Below are 16,259 nucleotides of genomic sequence, written 5' to 3'. Positions count from 1 at the left end.
AGTCTCTTCAATAAGTGGTGCTGGGAAAACTGGATAGGAACATGTAAAAGTATGAGATTAGATCACTCCCTAACACCATACACAAAAATAAGCTCAAAATGGATTAAAGACCTAAATGTAAGGCCAGACACTATCAAACTCTTAGAGGAAAACATAAGCAGAACACTCTATGACATAAATCACAGCAAGATCCTTTTTGACCCACCTCCTAGAGAAATGGAAAGAAAGACAAAAATAAACACATGGGACCTAATGAAACTTAAAAGCTTTTGCACAGCAAAGGAAACCATAAACAAGACCAAAAGACAACCCTCAGAATGGGAGAAAATATTTGCATATGAAGCAACTGACAAAGGATTAATCTCCAAAATTTACAAGCAGCTCATGCAGCTCAATAACAAAAAAACAAACAACCCAATCCAAAAATGAGCAGAAGACCTAAATAGACATTTCTCCACAGAAGATATACAGACTGTCAACAAACACATGAAAGGATGCTCAACATCTTTACTCATTAGAGAAATGTAAATCAAAACTACAATGAGATATCATCTCACACCAGTCAGAATGGCCATCATCAAAAAATCTAGAAACAATAAATGCTGGAGAGGGTGTGGAGAAAAGGGAACATTCTTGCACTGCTGGTGGGAATGTGAATTGGTACAGCCACTATGGAGAACGGTATGGAGGTTCATTAAAAAACTACAAATAGAACTACCATATGACCCAGCAATCCCACTACTGGGCATATACCCTGAGAAAACCATAATTCAAAAAGAGACATGTACCAAAATGTTCATAGCAGCCCTATTTACAATAGCCCGGAGATGGAAACAACCTAAGTGTCCATCATCGGATGAATGGGTAAAGAATATGTGGCACATATATACAATGGAATATTACTCAACCATAAAAAGAAATGAAATTGAGCTATTTGTAATGAGGTGGATGGACCTAGAGTCTGTCATACAGAGTGAAGTAAGTCAGAAAGAGAAAGACAAATACTGTATGCTGACACATATATATGGAATTTAAGAAAAAAAATGTCATGAAGAACATAGGGGTAAGACAGGAATAAAGACACAGACCTACTAGAGAATGGACTTGAGGATATGGGGAGGGGGAAGGGTAAGCTGTGACAAAGTGAAAGAGCGGCATGGACATATATACACTACCAAACGTAAGGTAGATAGCTAGAGGGAAGCCGCTGCATAGCACAGGGAGATCAGCTCGGTGCTTTGTGACCGCCTGGAGGGGTGGGATAGGGAGGGTGGGAGGGAGAGGCAAAAGGGAGGGAATATGGGAACATATGTATATGTATAACTGATTAAATTTGTTATAAAGCAAAATATATATATATGTATATATATATATATATATATATATATATATATATATATATATATATATATATATAGGATTCTCAATGGAATTTGAACCCTGGAGAAACAATGAATAATATTTCCAGTATAAGCCTGTCTCATGCAATATTTGGGACATACTCGTGCTAAAAAATTGACATCTAATGGGTTGCCTATATTTGAGCTGGCAACACAACTCTAGCTACTGTACTCTAATTCATTATTTCCCAAATCATGAATTTACTGCCCTTGTGTAATTGTTCATGGCATTTTCACTACCTAAAATGTTTTCTTCTTCTCCACCAGAAAACCCCTATTCATCCCTTAAAACCCAACACATCCTCTGTGAGGTTTCCCTGACTACTAAGAACATAATTAATCACTCCTTCCTCTTCACTCTTTTATTTGTCTCCCCTTCTATACTTACCACAGTACATTGTCATTACTTATGAGTCACTTTCTTCCACTACTGGGGAGATCCTTAAAGTGAAGGAACAGATTTTGCCCACCTTTGAATCCCAAGCCCAACTCAAGACCAGCACAGGAGTGGTGCTCAGTAAAATGTACTAAATGAATGAAGAGTAAACAACTATGTAGACTTCAAACACATTCTCCCACTTCCCATCACAGTGTGATTCTGAAAAGAAAAATATACAATAATTTTGAATTATTTAAATCCTCTTTATCAAGAAATAATAATGAAGGAGGCCCTGGAAAGGGTCCCTAAACCACAAAGTATACATCTCCCCAGAAGTGAGTACACCCTTCATGCTCCATCCAGCAGAAGGTCCATCACTTTGAAAGTCCCCATTAGCAGATAGGATCACAATATTCCCCGGTTCTCTGCAGATATTAATCACATTAGCCCCTGTCCTAGATGTGAACATAGGACTGTATTTGTCCTGAGTAACTTGTCTTGATTGCCCAGAGGCCACCCTCATCTGCTAGCCTCTCCATGGTGGTAATTACTCCTATTTCATTCAGTTTGGGGCTGTTCAAGGTGGCAGGTCCCTCTGCAAGATCACATGACCAGCCCCCAATGAGGAGACTTACTTGATTCATTCACAGTCACCCCCTTGAACAGCTGTGCATTCTACTTGCTCCCTTCTGCCTGATCTCATCTCCTGACCCGTCTCTCCTCTCCGTGGGGAGTCACACTCACTTCTCAGATTGAAGAACACTTGAATAACACTCCTTCCTTGAGCTCCTTAAGGCAGTATACTATCCTATCCACCTGGATGACAGCTCAGGAATGTTCATAGTCTATTTCTGTAAAATGAATGAATGAATGCATGACCCTTGCTCATTCAAGAACCAGTCATTGAAAATCTAGAGTGACCCTGGCCCTGGGAATATGGTGATAAATATAACATAGTTCCTGGCAGTAAGTAATTTGAAATCTAAGATATTAACACCCATAGACATATATTCTATTCAAAGAAAAAATTGTTAAATCACAGAAAACATCCAACTGGTGAAATAAAGGGCACTTTTAAATAAATAGCATCTTGACTGCTTAGGCCTATTCTTGAAATATAAGTATTATTTCTGCGTCTGACACTTCAGACCCCATGCCACTTCCTCATCTTGATGAGTGTCTCTGTGACCCCTTGCAGGTCAGCAAGAGCAAGGGGCAATGAAAGTCAGATCGTTCAGTAAGGAGTAAGAAACACAGACAGAGAATTTGCATTGCAGGCTGTTGTTCCACGCTGTTTACAAGGCCAGAAATGTTTATCTAAAATAAGTCAAAAGAAATGATGAGAAATCTTGGTACCCAGAACTTAGAGTGCAGAACTGGGAAATTCTTAAATAGGGTATAGCTCATTTCTTGATTATAGTGGCTCAATGAGCCAGGACCAGACTTTATTTGCTTTGTACATTTGTGTCCTTAATTTTTCAGAGGTTACTAAGCAAAAGCATTGTCCCATATATAAAGAAAATGTCTGCAAGATTCGTTTAACTCTAACGAGTTTCTGAAGCTAAGCATCCCTGTGAGGACAATGGAACGAGCCCTGCATAGCCACACAACTTCTACATAGAAAATACTATGCCATCCCTTGATCCGTATTATCTCATTCAAATCTTAGAGGTGCCCTGAAAAATCATCATTATTATTCCCTGTATTCAGAGAAAACTACGGTTTAGAGAATTTGAACCTTACCTAAAATCATGTAGCTAATGTGGGTCTTAGTGCAACTTGCACCTGGGTTGTCTCTCCAAAGCCCGTGTCTTTCCCATTCCCCCACGGTAGCTTGCTTAGAGCCCTAAGGATCCATCTCACGATGGATGAATATTACAGTCGGTCATTCAGTCAACAAGCATTTTACCTGTAGCAAGCACATGGTAAGGGCGAAACGCCGAGCGCCACCCAAGAAAGTACAGTAAGGTCCTGAATGAGTATTCTAGAATCCTGGGCTTGAGCATCAACCCTCCCCCAATAAGTGACGAGGCCTTGGCCAACCCCCTTCACTGGCCGAGTCCCACTCTCCTCATCTGTGTAACAGTGGTGACAGTGGCCTCCCTGCACTCTCAGAGTCTGTGTGACCATTGGATGAACCAACGTGTGCGAAAATGTTTTCATAAAGTGACAAATATTGTAGAAATGTGAAGTACAAACTGTTTTTCTCAACGAGGCTTCCGGTAAACAGAGACTTGGATCATTACTGGAGGTTTTCTAGAGCAGGAAGTGGATGGGAGGGAACGCACAGGCAAGAGGGGCCCTGCGTTGTCAGGGGTCCTCCTCGCCTGCCAGGGCACACAGGAAGCTGAGTCACCACTGCTCAGCAAGGCCCCTGCGGTCCCGAGGAGAGCAATTGAGCCTTCCTGTGAGAAAGCGGAAACCCCAGTCCTGGGTCCCCCCGCTCGCTCCTGAGAGAGCCCGCCCCTGTGGCTGGCTGAGGTTGGCCTCGGGGCCGTGTGGCTCCCTTCTGCGGCTTGGCTGACAAAAACAGCCTGCGTGGTCCATGCCCTCCCAGCCCACACGCCTCCTATGGTCCATGATGGAGAGTCAGAGCGACAGGAACCAGAGCCGCAAAAGTGACTCCTCTTCAGACCTCACCCACTAATGAATTCTCTCTGCAGGATGTGTGTTGGTCCAGCTCACTGCTCTGGTTTATCTTTAGCTGCTCGACACTGGAAACCTTCAGAACACCACTGATGACAGTGGTCTCATAGGAGGCGATGGAGAGGTAACTCAGGGCGGGGGGTGGGGGAAGCGGGATTCTGGAAGGTCAATCTTCCAATTACTTTGAAAAGTGATGAATTCCCCCACAGCCTTGAAGACCAGAGAACTTTCTGGAGAATATGAGCATCCTAGCACCCCTGCACCAGCAGCCGACGGCTCAAACCCAGAGAGCCACACGGCGTAGAACAGAGGAATGAGTGTTCCATGACCCGGGTTGTCTTTGTCTCACCACCCCGTCCTCTGGTTTGAGGATCAACAGGACAGAAAGATTCAGGCGAGGCAGGTGGTCATTTAAGAGGATGGTTTATTTGGATAATGATAGGAATAGGGGTCAAAACCTTCCTAGAGCTGCCCCCAAGCCTTTGGCTGAAGGGAAGTAGGGTAGATGAACATAAAGACTGCGGAGTCCCGTGCAACAGGCTTCAGGCCCCGACACCACCACTTACTAGCTGTGTGGCCGTGTGCGTGTCAATATAAACTCTCCGGGCTTCATTCCTTGTTCTATTCCAAGGAGATGATCTCCACCCTACCCCAGTGAAGCCCCAACAGTGGGGCTGTCGGAGGACCAGAGATGAGGTAACTATTGTGTTCTCAACTAGAGGAAGCCATATTACTACCTCTTCTACTGTTAGGAGCCCACAGAGGCAAGGTGAAATCAGACCTGGTTTGAACCGATCCAGATGGCTAAAGAGGCTGTCTAGTGCCAAAGCTTGAAGTTAGAGAGTGTCTTCCTCAGGTTTCAGGTGTTGAGTGGAGCCCGGAAGGCAGGAACAGACTCCAGCCCTTTGGACAGATGTTAGGTCCTGTTAAATAACAGGCTGGACCCAGAAATTAGAAAGCCAAGTTCCGGCAAGGTTCAGCTGAATATTTGTAGCAGAGCCTCCAAAGGTAGGTCTGACTCTCTGTTTAAAGACTGTCTTCCCATAGGCTTCCTTGTTCTGATGAGGATCCCATGAAGCCCCCAGCCTCATGCATGTCCTCTACAGCCCCCTGCAATGCTAACCTTCTTGCTCATCCCCAAAATCCACGAGCTCCCCAGCCTGGTGTTATGAGTTGAATTGTGTCCCCTTAAAATAAGATATGCTGACGTCCAAAGCCCCCATACTTCAGAATGTAACTTTGCTTGGAAATAGGGTCTTTGCAGATTTAATCAAGTTAAGATGAACTCCTTAAGGGTGGCTCCTAATCCGAATGACTGGTGTCCTATAATGAGAAATTTGGACATAGAGACAGACATGCACAGAGGGAAGATGACGTGAAGACACGAGGAGCACCGCACGTGAAGGCAGAGGATTGGAGTGATGCACCTACAAGTCAAAGGATGCCAAAGATGGCTGGCAAAGCATCAGAACCTAGGAAGGGGCAAGGATTCCAGAGTCTCAGATGGAACATGGTCCTACCATATCTTGACAGTGAACTTCTAGCCTTCAGAAATGAGGAACAATAAAATTCTGTTGTTCTAAGCTACCCAGCTTATGGTACTTTGTTACAGCAACCTAGGAAATTAATACACTTGGGAATTTGATGTATTTTGGTTCAACAAATATTCACTGAGCTCAGAGTAGTGGGTAATAAAACAGACAAATAGAAAATCACAATCCTTTATGAGGAGTGTGATGATGGTGTACTTTCAGAAGAGAACACAACTACCTGAAGGGGGAAAATGTCCTATAATTAGTTCCTTTTCACTGATTCAGAGTGGCATTCCACCATTGCTGAGGTTGGCCTGAACTGTCTGTATGTGAAGCTCCTGAGAGTAACACTGGAAGCTGAATCTCACCCTATGCACCCTCAACTCTCATCTAGGTGCCTCCTCTGTGCTCCCCAAGCCCCGTTCCTTTTCTCTACCATAGACACACCCCAGTGCACCCTGGTTATCTCTTTCACATCAAACACATGCCTTGAGCTCTTTGCTGCAGGGATTGGCCTTTTCCATCACTGCATCCCTGCGGTCCAATAAGGACCTGGTGTGGGTTAGTGTCCAGTGAACACTGGTTCAGGGCATTATCAAAGGGCAACCATGCCAGAACTAGTCCAGATCACCATTTCTCACTGGAGCCCATAAATCCTTGGCATTCTGAGGCCATGGATTCAGCCTGAGATGCTCGCATCTAGAGAATAATAAATAAATGGATAGACGAATCCTCGCATCTCCCCACAGTGTCTGGCATATAGCAGGCACTTTTCAAAAATGTTTGTTCAGTAAAATTCCTTATATGTCCAATACCGTTAAGCCAAATGTCTATATTACAACTATTTGTTTTGATATATTTATTCACTTATTCATCAATACTTAGTGAGTGGTGACTCTGTAATCGACACCAAGGACAGCAGAATAAGTAAGTGACACAGTGCCCCTGCCTTTTGTTACTTATACTTTAATAATAATAACCCTTCACTGAGCACTCACTATGTGCCTGGTGTTGTACTCTGTGTGCATTAACAAACTCAATCCTCACAACAACTTTGGGAGCAGGAATTGCTATTATCCCCATATTACAGCCGAGGAAACTGAGGCTCTGAACGGATAAGCACATTGCCCAGGGCCATACAGTTAGTCAGTGATGGCACCAGAATTCAATCCCGAGCCGTCTGTACTCAGATCACTACTCAGCCTCAATTGGAAGGGAAAATGACAAACAAATAAGCAAATAAATAGACAAGATAATCCAAGATGGAGATAAGTAGGAAACCAGAAGGATGATGTAGTGAAATATAGGAGAATCCTGGGGCCAAAAAACAGGCGGCTTGAATATCTTCCTAGTCTAAGGAAGACAGTAAAATTCATCATGACTCATTCTACAAGCATTTATGGAGCACCTGCCCTGTGCCAGGCATTAGCCAGGCATTATTCTAGGCACCGTGGATATGTGAGTAAGGAAAATGATCAAAAATCATTGCCTCTTAGAGCTTATCATCTAGCAAGGGGAGAGAGATGTTAAACTAACTAAATAATCAGATAAACAAATATAAACACATAGAAAAATGAACAAATAAATAGGTGTAAAGTGCTGTACCAAAAAAATGATGCATGGAAAGGGAACAAGGAAGGTCAGAGCTGGGGAAAAGAGTCTAATCAATGCTTACATTGCTTCTTTTGACCTCTCAACATTTTTCTATATTATGACATATTTTCCCAACCACTCCGCTGTTTACCTAATCAACCACATTCCACGTATACTTATTTAGACTTACTGTGTGTCCGACGCTGCCTCCTTCCCTTGACTGTCTCTTTCCCATAAGAGTTGTTGCTCCCCTTCCCCCAAGCATGTTATCAAGCTGTGACCCTCCTTCCCAGGCCAATAAAAGAGAAAGGGAAAGACATCTTCTTTCCATTAAGCATTGATTCAGGAGATAGTTAATGAGTGCCTAATAACTATACATAGTGTGGGTACCGCATTTATTGTTCATCAAATACTCTCACAGCCGTGATCTGCCATGGCTGACCAACAGTTACTCACTGAAGGTAGAGTAGAAACCATTCCATTCATTTTATTTATATTGTACCCCTTTTGAATAGAATTTGAGGACATTTATTTTTTAAATGGCCAATGGGATTATTATAAACATTTCATAAATAAGGAAACACACTCTACGAAAATCTATAGGACTGACCTGATACCACACAATAAACAATAAAGCTGGACTCAAACCCAGGTCTTCTATCCCCAAACCTATATGACTTGCCATATACGGTCCCTTGCCAGGTCCCCTAGGTGTCCAATATGCAATGATGAAATGGAGGTGCCTTTGCTCTCACTACACATAGACTTCAGTAAAAACTATAAGCCAAGGCTTCCACAGCTATGAAAGGACACAAGGACAAATGTGATGTTTTGAGAGAGATGTATGGAAGTTCAGAGGAGCACAAGCTCGTAAGCAACTTTGGCTGGGAAAGTCCTACAAGAAAGGTTTGGTGGAGGACATGAACTACTTACAGGGAGAGGCAAGAAAAGCATTCCAGGTCAAAGGAATATCAATTGGCCCAAGTTTTAGAAAACGCTGGGCATACACCAAAAATATCATCATGGCGCCCCCTCCTCTCTCCCTTAGTCCCATAAATTACTTAGCTTTTCCAAACTACTGTAAGCCAGAAATATCTCCAGGAATGCTTTTCTGCTTCTCTTTCACACCTGAGTTAGAACAAGCTTCCAGGTAGAGAAAGGGGGATGGGAAGAAATGACCTTTCGTTGAGCATCTACTGCTTGCCAGAAACTTTGGGGTGCTCTAAAAATGTTGTCTCATTCAATCCTCATAACAGCCCTGCCAGGTAAATAATATTCCCCATTTAGAAATGAAGAAATGGAAACCCAGAGACTAGTTGACCTAACCAAAATCAAACAACTAACAGGCAGAGAAACTCTGATTTGAACCCAGGACAGTCAGAAGCCAAAGCCAGGTCTCTGTAGGTGACTCTATATTATCACCCAACCATACCTCAAGAAGCATCTGTTCTGTGCATGATTGTGAGGTTGTGAGCTAATAATTCAGTGCCTAGTAGAGAATCAGCAAGTCAAGAAGATCTAGAAGTAGATTTAAGCACCTGAATCTCTGGGAAGGGAAAATGGGCAGTTTCTGTTTAATAACTATTAAAGTTGCCGCTATGCAAGACATATATAAGTTCTTGAGATCGGCTGTACTACACTGTGCCTATAGTAAACCATATGGTAACGTACACTTAGAAATTTGTTAAGAGGGTAGATCTCATGTTGTGTTCTTACCACAATAAAGCAAACAAACTAAATCACAAAGACAATGTTACAAATAAAGAAAAATATACAACTGAATGTATCCAAGCATGAATTCTTCCATCTGTAATTCTTCCTATGAGATTTTTTTGATGTGGTATAAACGTTTCTTTCATCACCACATTTTTCTAAATTCCATGAGGAAGTCTTCTAAGATATGGTGGGTCCTGTTTATGTTTGTGTCTATCAGATCACACAAAAGCAATTATGAGGAGTCCATTGATTCATAAACATGAATGTGGACATCTTTAAACATTTACGCAAACACATTGATTACTTACATTTGTAAGCCTACGAGAAAGCACTGGGTCGATCTTTAGTGCAATGTTAGGGAAAAAAAATAAGGTTCTTTGCAAATACAGTAATCAGTCCATATTCACTGCTCATTAGACTGACTCTTGAAATCATCTTTGAAATCAGTTTGTTTGCAAAGATGATTCACATCTGCACCAACACGTGTGGTGGAGATGAAGTGCGTGTGTGGAGGGAAGTGTGCTTTGGGCTACAAATCCAGAGTGGCTGTCAGCATCTGCGGGCTTGGGATCTACCCCACAGGAGCAAAAAAGCAAAGGCAACCAACAGAAGCAGCAGGAAAATTCATTTCCAGCAGACCATCTCTGACTTTCACAATTCTTAGGAATAAAGTATATGGTACTGTCACTAAAGGTTTTGCATATTATAGGATGTTGAATTGACATTGTGGCAAGAGATATTAAATAAGGTGTTTTCTCACCTTTTATCTCCGCCTTTACCTGGTTTGGATTCTGATGGTGGGACGCATTTAAAATTACAAAATTCCCAGAGAGTAACGAGTATGACAGTGTAGTTAAGGCTGATAGGGCCATCCAGCATTTAAGTTCTTTTTTGTTTTAATTGAAGTATAGTTGATTTACAATGTTGTGTTAGTTTCTGGTGTACAGTAAAGTGATTCAGATATAGATAGATAGCTTAGATAGATAAATAGGTAGATAGATGATAGATAAATAGATAGATAGATAGATAGATAGATAGATAGATAGATAGAGTATATATATTCTTTTTCAGATTCTTTTCCATTATGTTATTACAAGATATTGAGTATCGTTCCTTCTCATATACAGTAGGACCTTGTTGTTTATCCCATGGCATTTAATTTCTATTTCAAAGTATCAAACTGACACAGACAGTAGTTATTTGTTTGTTTACTGACGGCAACCTAGGTTCGAGAATTCACAAGACATCCCTGTGAGTGAGCAGACAGGAAAAATGGACAAATGAAATTTAGAATTGTGGGTGAGTTAGAATCAGTGGCAAGGGGTGTTATCAATGCACAAACGTCCTGAATTTGTCTTTTCCCAGCAAAACAGAAAAAGGATTTGTAACTTCTGTGTAACTCTCTTCCCATCTCATCCCACTCTCCTAAACCAGTTTAAAAAAGAGAGAAAAAATAATAATCTAATGACAATCCTAATCTTAAATGAAAAATTTATCCAGAAACAGGAAGGGCAATGATAATACTCTTCTTCCACAGCTGATGTTTGTCAGTTGCTGAAGTAAATAATGTAAGGGGTGTGTGTGTGTGTGTGTGTGTGTGTGTGACACAGAGAGAGAGAGAGAGAGAAAGGAAGTCTTAAGGAATTGGCTCACATGATCACATGATTGTGGAGACTGGCAAGTCCAGAATCTGCAGAGGCACCCAGCAGCCTGGAGACCCAGGGAAGGGTTGATGCTGTAGTTTCCTTCCTCTGGGGACCTCAGCCTTTTTTCCCTTAAGGCCTCAATTGACTGGATGACGTGCACTCACATTATAGAGGGTCATCTGTTTTATTCAAAGTCTACTGATTTAAATGTTAATTGCATCTACAAAAAAAATACCTTCACAGCAATGTCTAGACTAAGTTTGACCACACATCAGGGCACCGTGGCCAAGCCAAGTTGACACATAAAATGAACCATCACATCCAGGATCTATTGTAGTTTCCCCTCACGCTCACATAGTGTCTCTGCTGGTCTAGATGGCTTACCTGTGGGTGATCCAACCCTGATACCTGAAGGATCTGAGTCCTCAGTTACCTCTTTGCCCTGCTTTTCTTAAGTGTGGCTTCTGGTCTTGTCCATTCACCATTAAACCATTAAAATTAGTCACAGTACACCAAGAGCGGCTCCAAGGAGTTGTGGACGCCAGATATATTCTTCCTTAGCCCCATTGTATAGCAACAGATCATGACTGAGCCATACTTGGAAATCTACTAATCTACCCGACAATTTCATTGGATACACAATAGGCATCTCAAACCCAGCCTTCAAAACTGACCTCCTGATCTTCACAGCCCTGTAAAGCTTCTCCACCCGTCTTCCCACCTCAATAAATGCAACTCCATCCTTCCAATTGCTTAAGCAAAAATATTAGAGAGATAATAGACTCCTCTATTTCTATTAAATTTCACATTCAGCACATCAGCAAGTCCTGCCAGTTTTAACTTCAAAGTACCTACAAAGTCATACCTTTATCACTAATTTCATTATTTCTGCTATAAGAAAAACCTCCTGTCTGGTATCCCCGATTCCACCCTTGTCACCTTACCCCACCCCATAACCACCATCCACATACTCTTCCCCACTCAGTAGACAGAATGATCCTATTAAAACATAAATCAGGGGCTTCTCTGGTGGCGCAGTGGTTGAGAGTCCGCCTGCCAATGCGGGGGACACGGGTTCATGCCCCGGTCCGGGAAGATCCCACATGCCACAGAGTGGCTGGGCCCGTGGGCCATGGCTGCTGAGCCTGCGCGTCCAGAGCCTGTGCTCCGCAACGGGAGAGGCCACAACAGTGAGAGGCCCGCGTACCGCAAACAAACAAACAAACAAAATAAATCACCTTATGTAATGTAAATACTTTGCTCAAAACTCTTAAATGGCTTCCAAAAGTAGTCAGAGAAGAAGCCAAAATTCTTAAAATGCCTACCGAATCTTACATATTCTGCTCTCCACCCACCTCCTGCCTCTCTACCTCCTGTATTTTTTCCCAGTCACTCCACTGAAGCCCCTCTGGCCCCTCTGCTTTTCCTTGAACAAGACACCCCATCCCAGCCTCATGGTTGGCACACAGGCTCCTCCCTATGTCTGGACAGACCACGCGTAATTCAGGTGGACACAAGATTTTCTCCCTCACTCCCATCAGGTACCTGCTCAAGTATTATCTTAACCATTCAACATTCCCTTTCCACCCTGTGTAACATAAGAAAAACTTCCAGACCCCAATATCTCTATCCCCTTACTTTATTTCACTTTTCCCCCATTACATTTATCATCACTTGACATTAGATATTACCTTGCTTATTTCCTGTCATCCCCCAATAGAATGTAAGATCGTATGTGTTTTATGATTTCCTGCAATTTTCAGCACCTAGAACAGTTCCTGGTACATAGTAAATGCTCAGTCAATATTTCTTTGAATGAATGTTTCCTGGTTGCTTTTCATACATTATCTCTGTTAGCCTTTGTATTTAATCTGCAACATCCATGTGAGTTATTGGAAAGTATTATCTCATCTAATCCTCAGAAGAATTCATTGAGATAAGATACCATTTTTCACCAGATTTTACAGATGAAATTGAGGTTTGCGGTGGTTGTGTAACTTGTCTGAAGTCGCACAACTAGCAAACGTCTGCCATGAAAAGAAAACCCAATTTGGCCTATTTTGAAGCACTGCAGTCCTCCATAGTGGGAGGGCCAGGTGAGAACTCCTGGACAGGTTGACCAGAAGTTGGAAGAAGCAACTGTCTTTGGATTAGAAGGATACAAGGGTACATTTTAAGGAATAAGAGGAGAAAACTCAGCTTCCAACAGAGGGAGGTGACCAAATCCAAAAGAGAACAAGCTCCCAGGCAGAAAGATAACACATGTTCTAGCACATCATTAAGGTAAAAGTGCCCGAAGCAGCTAAGGAGGTGGACTGGGAGGAAGGAGCATGCAACCAGAGGGTGACGCTGCCTGAGGCTCTGGCCCTCCCACTTCCTGGTTGTGTGACCTTCGCAAGTTACTCCACCTTATTTATCTTAGTTTCCACGTGTGTAAAAAGGATCTGGTACTTACTTTGCATGACGACTATCAGAATTCTAGATAATGAATATCAATTACCTGGTACCCAGGAAACCCGCCAAAAACTAGACCGTTTAGTGTCATTCTGCCTACATCATACATTTTCTGGCTTCTTGAACTCACGCAAAGCTAGCTCAGATGTGGCCTCTTTTGATGCCAGCAGGCAGAGGTGGGGGACACAGGCCCCACCGGTGTCCCGTGGGTGTTGACTTCACTGGTTGCAACCCTGTGACCATAAGCCATGGTGCCAGGGCCTCTAGAACAGAAACCAGGTGGCTTTGCCCTGCTCTGTGACCACAGGCTGCAGAACCAGCTGCGAGGCATCAACACATTGGAGGCAAGTGTGAGGATGGCTCAGTGCAAGCCCAGGCCCCACCAGGAAGCTCCTCAACGTGGCTGTCTGATCACTGGAAAGTCCATGTGCTGGGCTTTCCCATGAACACCGGGCAGGTGGTCCCCCCAGAGCCAGCACTGAACCTGGACATCCTGTACCATGTGTGAGGGTGGCAGAGATAAGTCACAAATCACTGCACCCTCAGTGAGCACAGGGTCCAGAGGAGAAGGGAGCAAACAGATCAGTGAGTTATCGTGTTCCAGAAAACTCTGCCTAAATCTGCATGGGATGCAGAGAGCACGTAAAGAAGTGATCAGCGCTCCGTGGGGCATGAGGCCAACCTCACAGGAAGGTGCACAAGGGTACGAGAGAACCCACAGCAAAGGCACCCAGGTGGGAGGTGTGCGGAGCCGGGAGGAGATGCTTGGTGCCTACGGCCAACTTCTCCCCCAGACAGTCCACAGTTGCCTCAGACTCGGAGTCCCCAGCCTTGACCCAATTCTCATCCTGTTTTCTATGCCTCCATTAACAGTGACCCCCTGACAGTCACCCAAGCCGGAAACCTGGGAGTCCTTCTGGACGCCCTGTCCTTTTCTCACCCCTCACGCCCAGTTACCAAGTCCCACCGACTTTCCCACTACGTATTTCTCCAATCACTCTTTGCCTTTCATTCCCACTGCTACCACCACTGTGACTGCAAGTCCTCCAACCGCGGGGAAAGAAGAAAGGACGGTCAATCCCCCAAAAGAAAAGAGGTAGTTGTTTCCGTGAGAGGAGGGAAGGGATGCCAGAAATCCCAAATCAGCAGATGTCCACGGCACTAATAATAGTGAAAGTACCAAGTTTTAAAATGTTACTTTTTTCATAAATTAGAGCATATTAAAGGTTATCCCTGACATAATGTCAGTCTCACTCTCATACTAATATGTGTTCTAAAGTGGGAAAGAAGAAGTGGAATTAGAACAACCTGAGGATGCTGGCTGGGAGAAGCATCCAGCCAATGCTCATGGAGCCCAGGGCTTGGGCACAGGGTAGACACCTGGGACGAACAAGAAGCAAGACACCTGTACACACCTGCAGAAACAAGAGTGAAAACGACCAAACCCAGGCTGGAGCGCCCAGGCACCGTGGCCGCAAATCACTCAGAAGTGATTATCTTGCAACTCGATTCTGAAAAACTGCTATTCGGGGAGGGATAAATTAGGACATTAGGACTGACATATACACACTACTATATATAAAATAGATAACTAATAAGAACCTACTGTATAGCATAGGGAACTATACTCACCAGTCTGTAATGACCTATATGGGAAAAGAATCTAAAAAAGAGTGGATATGTGCACATGTATAACTGATTCACTTTGCTATACAGCAGAAACTAACACAACATTGTAAATCAACTATACTCCAAAAAAAATTAATTTAAAAAAGAAAAGAAAAACTGCTATTCAATTCTGCTCTCATCTTCGCTGACTTCCAGATCAGGAAAAGATCTTGTGCTCAGCTAAACCACTACCTAAGTCTGTCAGTCTATTGCTTTCCCACACTTATAATAAAGACTCATTTCAAGCCCTCACCATGGCTGCTGGGATATTCAGGTTCTGCCTGGGGACTGTGGGAATTTTTTTTTTTTCATGATCCTGATGAAAAAAAAAAAAAAACTAAATCATTTGGTGGCGTTGCAACTGCTGTTGTTTTGAAATGTTTCAGTTTTATTTTGAGACTTGTATTTTCTGAGTATCTGTTTCTACATTTGGAGACTCATGCAATATGCATGGTTTCTTTAGGAGATGTGATATGCATTGGATTGTCAGCCAGACTTTGTTGAGAAAATACATTGCAGTTACACCTGACCGGAAGACCGTCTGCCTCTGCCTCGTGGACACATGACCAAAGCCGGGATTGGCATGGGAAGCCCTGACTCTCACTCTAAAAGCTCTCAGCTAAAGGATGTCCCAGAAGAGAAATGGCAGATTTATAGCAGTTGAGGAATACTTATCATTTGAAATAAATATTTATTTTTAATGATTTTTTCCCCTGGAAAAGTGACAAGCAGATAAAGGTCTAGAGAGATAGAAGATGTATCCAATTCTTGACTGGGAGGTCATTCTCTCTAAGCTATATGAGGTGTAAACATAAGAGCAGAAGTATGAGTGCCCTGCCTAAAACAGAGCTGAAAACATGGTGGGAATTATTATTACTGTTGCTGTTCCTCACTTCATACCCTTATTGTCTGGCACGTGCCTGACACACACTGAGTCCTCAAAAAATGCCAACTATACTGTTACTATTATTAACGCTGTATTTGAACCTTCACTCCTTAGGACCTGGGACACAGTAGATGTTTAATAAATGTCTGTCAAATGACTGAATGAATCCCAGGTGGAGGAGGTATTTGGCCACTAACTTGCCAGCAGATTATGATACTCATATTCTTTCCCTTGGCTCCACTGTGAAGCATGCTGGTGATGGGCCTGGGAAGAGCCTCTTCCTGGAGAAAGTAGGTCTACCAACCGTGAAGGATCCCAGGCTAAAACCATAGCTGTGGA

This window comes from Mesoplodon densirostris, chromosome 14 (genome assembly GCF_025265405.1).
Source record: "Mesoplodon densirostris isolate mMesDen1 chromosome 14, mMesDen1 primary haplotype, whole genome shotgun sequence".
NCBI lineage: Eukaryota > Metazoa > Chordata > Mammalia > Artiodactyla > Ziphiidae > Mesoplodon > Mesoplodon densirostris.
The sequence above is the reverse complement of the archived record's forward strand: the minus strand, read 5'-3'. Positions refer to the sequence as shown.